This window comes from Tupaia chinensis, unplaced genomic scaffold (genome assembly GCF_000334495.1).
Source record: "Tupaia chinensis unplaced genomic scaffold, TupChi_1.0 Scaffold000126_2, whole genome shotgun sequence".
Classification (NCBI taxonomy): domain Eukaryota; kingdom Metazoa; phylum Chordata; class Mammalia; order Scandentia; family Tupaiidae; genus Tupaia; species Tupaia belangeri.
In genome coordinates this window covers 669,171-673,573 of record NW_006159594.1, presented here as the reverse complement: position 1 = coordinate 673,573, position 4,403 = coordinate 669,171, and positions in this window count along the sequence as shown.

Below are 4,403 nucleotides of genomic sequence, written 5' to 3'. Positions count from 1 at the left end.
AGAGAGGGGGCCTGAACCCCCCAGCCCCACCCACTTGCCCCGGAGGCCTTTGCAGGGGCAGGTCCTGCAGCTCCCCTAGCACTCAGCCCATCTATTAAGGAGAACAGGGCACTGGGGCTTCCTGGCTTGCTCCCCAGACCACACGTCTCAGAGCGCTTCCTGCACATTGCTGGAGGAGGTAGATCGGAGACAGGTTTTAGAACAGGCTATGTGGGGACACCAAGGTGGATGGCAAGTGGCCTCCCGCCCTGGACCTCAGCATGGCCACTCTGTGGCGAGTGCCCTGCGTGCTGTCCCAGAGTGACCATCATTCATTCAGGCTTCCTTGCAGGGACGTCTGCCTGCCCAGGGCGTCTTGGCCAAGGGGCTGCCACTCAGGATTTGCTTTTGTGATAGTTATTGACAAGTTACTGGCAGCTCTTGGCAAAATCATGAAATGGTGGCTCATCTGACCACCTCTTCTCTGAATCACACTCTCCGTTGTCCTGGGCTCCCCACCACTCAGCTCAGCTCCTGTGGGGCTAGCTGTGGGGGATATTTCCCTGCCTGGGGGGCATGCAGTCAGGTGGACATCCTTGTGGCCATGTTATCTGACAGAATGATCCCAGGGAAACTGGAGTCTATGGGGAACCCAAATATGTAAACAAGGCTTTAGACATCGCAGAGGGTCACTCTGATGGAGCTGGAGGCCCTGCCCAGTGCTTCTGAAGCCGGGACTTGCTTAGCCTGCCCTTCTTCCGACTGGACTGCCACCCAGCTGCACTCAGAGGGCAGGTCTCTGAGTGACACTTCAGAGATGCCTCTAGGGTTAGTGTCAGGCTAGGCCTGGGGTCATGAGAGAGCATTCAGTCCACTTTTCTGCCTCCCAGAAAATGGACGGGGAGGGCTGGTTTGTGTTGAAGCCTTTTTGGGTAGTGGGATGTCTGTCCAGAGAAATTCATTCTACGGCTAGCCTTGGGCACGTGATCCCACCTGGTGTCGGCCTTTCTTCCATGAGGCTAAGTCCAGGCAGGCTGGCTATAGGTGCAGCTCACCACCTCGATCTAAGAGCTGACCAGGCTTCCTCAGCTCCTCTCCCCTCCAGGATAAACAATGCCCAGTCCCTGAGGGGGCGCAGACCTGCTGCCCAGTGCTGCCCTTCCTACTGGGCGTGGGACGCTTCTCCTCCCCGCAGGCTACTTGAATCCTCCCGATAGCCACAGGAACAGAGCGGTCAGAGATGGACGGAGTCTCTGCCTCCACCCTCATCACTGGCTCACTCTCAACTCACTTGCTTCGAGTCCACCCCTCTGACCTCAGCCCTAATTGGCTTTAGGTTTAACCACCTCAGACTTGAGGGAAGGCTCTTCTGGGTTTTTAAAATGTTTATTTATTTATTAAATAGCATGTATTTTAACATTTTTATTGTTGGAGGGTGTGTGCACTTATTAATTCACCCAGGAAATAATCAGCACTCTGTATTTGTCCTGTTAGTGTGACCATCAGGCAGATGGCTCAGTGGTCCCGGAGGTGTGCTCCTCTCAGCCTCTGTGACCCCAGTGAAAGGCGCTCTGAGGGCGACATCTCAGGAGAGAGAGGGTGGCGCACCGTGGGACACTCAACAGAGAGAGAGGGGAGAGCGAGTGAGAGAGACGGATGACTGTGGTCATGCCGCAGTTCTCAACTCAGCTCCTTCCCCACTCCATCAGGATTCGGGGCATGCACGCACACATGCCCAGAAATTTTCTCAAGCTGCGGGGTCCAGGACTTGAAATGTGTTTGGCCGCGTGGGATCCACTTCCCAATACCTGTGGCTTAACTGCTGTGCTACAAGGCTGCCCCCTTTCCTGGGTTTAGAAGGAAATTTTCCATGGACAGAGCTCAACCTGCCTCCTGCCTGGCCAGGCCTTGTCACCTTGTGACTCAACTTAGGCTGGAACTGGAAGGGTGAGGCCTTACTCCTTCCATGGGGATGGACAGGTCTCTGGGCCCTGCTGTATCACTCACATAGGTCCTCAGGCAGATTTAGGGTACCAGTGACCCTAAAGGTCGGTTGGGACTCTAGACCTCCTTTAGACTGGGCCTCTTCTGAGGTTCTTGGAGGGGTCTGTCTTCATGGCTTTACAGGCTCCTATCCCCTGCCCTAAGCTCCTGTGTCCCTTTCACCTCAGCATCACTGCAGCCCACTCTCAGGAGCAGACCTGCCTTCCCAGCCTGGATCTTTTTTATACTGAACAAAGTGAATTACCACCTTCGGGGTTAAAAAAAAGACAAACTAATTCGCTCTGAGTTTTTAACAGCTGATAAAAGCTTGCTCTATTAACCCTCCCAGGGGCATTTTCATTTAATACAGGGAAGAGAATGCTTTAATTAAAAGAAATTCCCAAATGGTAGAATCTCTGGCATTATGTCAGACTGATGAGGAGACAGTTTTAAGCAAGAGGCCTCCCAAGGTTCTCTGAAGGTGGCAAATTCCACCTTTGGGAAGTGGTACCTGTCCTCCTATGTGTGAGAGTGACCCTGCTCAGAATTTTATTTTATTTTTTCTGAGACCTTCCCTTTAGTGATCTTCTTTCTCTCTTTCTGTTTTTTTTTTTTTTTTTCCAGAGGTTTTTGCCTTAGGATGTGTGTGCTTGGGGGGCAGGGAGGGAGACAGAGACAGTGAGAGGGAAAGTGAGAAGTCACCAATCCAGGGGGGAATGGCCGTGCTGCCATGCCTTCTCCTCCCAGGATCTTGGACACACACGCACATGTGCCCACTGAGTTTCAAGTCACCAGGTCTGGAACTTGAACCACAGTTGGCCATATGGGAGTCCAGCAACGTAACCGCTATGCCATCTGCTGGCCTCAACTTTAGTCATCTTTAAAGAGATTGTTATTTAGGCTGAAGATGAAGTAGTTTGGAAAGAACTGGGGGTTCTGTGACTACTTTGGGTAGGGCTGACCAGCAGCTGGGACACTGGTTTTTAGTTCTACAAAGCAGCAGACTCAGAAATGCAGGGAGTTAGAGGTAGCCTCCAGCCTCACCTGGCATTTTGTAGGTGGTGACCCTGAAGCTCACAGGGGGAAGGAACATGCCCTATGCCACCTCTTAAAACTGGTAGCTCCAGCCCTATGACAAGAAGCAGGCCTGAGTTAAACTGGAAGGATCTGCATAGCTCTGGCTGGTGTGGTCAGATACACAGGTGAACTACAGAGGTATTTGGGGATAGAAGCCCCCTCACCTCAGGGAATTAATTAGCACTCTACATTTTGTCTTGTTAGTGTGACCACCAGGCAGATGGCTCAGTGGTCTCTGAGGTGTGCTCCCATCAGCCTCCATAACCCCGGGGAAAGGTCCTCTGAGGGCAGACATCTCAGGAGAGTGGTGCACCATGGGACTTCAGGAATCTCACTCCTTGTCCCCTAGGTGAGAGCTTGAGACATCTGTTGTCCTTGACCGAGTCCCTGGACTAGAGGAAAGAGCCCACCTCTCCTTCCTCATCCTCATGCCTAGACTGATGGAGTGTTAAGTCTTGCTGGGGTCACAAGCTCCTCCCAATCCTGCTCCTGGGCCGAGCACTCGGACTGGGCAGTCCCCAGCCAGCATCCTGTGAGACAATGCAGTTTTGACCGAAATTCAACCCGAGAGGAAAGGCAAAGGGTCTCTGCCTCCACCCTCATCACTGGCTCACTCTCAACTCACTTGCTTCGAGTCCACCCCTCTGACCTCAGCCCTAATTGGCTTTAGGTTTAACCACCTCAGACTTGAGGGAAGGCTCTTCTGGGTTTTTAAAATGTTTATTTATTTATTAAATAGCATGTATTTTAACATTTTTATTGTTGGAGGGTGTGTGCACTTATTAATTCACCCAGGAAATAATCAGCACTCTGTATTTGTCCTGTTAGTGTGACCATCAGGCAGATGGCTCAGTGGTCCCGGAGGTGTGCTCCTCTCAGCCTCTGTGACCCCAGTGAAAGGCGCTCTGAGGGCGACATCTCAGGAGAGAGAGGGTGGCGCACCGTGGGACACTCAACAGAGAGAGAGGGGAGAGCGAGTGAGAGAGACGGATGACTGTGGTCATGCCGCAGTTCTCAACTCAGCTCCTTCCCCACTCCATCAGGATTCGGGGCATGCACGCACACATGCCCAGAAATTTTCTCAAGCTGCGGGGTCCAGGACTTGAAATGTGTTTGGCCGCGTGGGATCCACTTCCCAATACCTGTGGCTTAACTGCTGTGCTACAAGGCTGCCCCCTTTCCTGGGTTTAGAAGGAAATTTTCCATGGACAGAGCTCAACCTGCCTCCTGCCTGGCCAGGCCTTGTCACCTTGTGACTCAACTTAGGCTGGAACTGGAAGGGTGAGGCCTTACTCCTTCCATGGGGATGGACAGGTCTCTGGGCCCTGCTGTATCACTCACATAGGTCCTCAGGCAGATTTAGG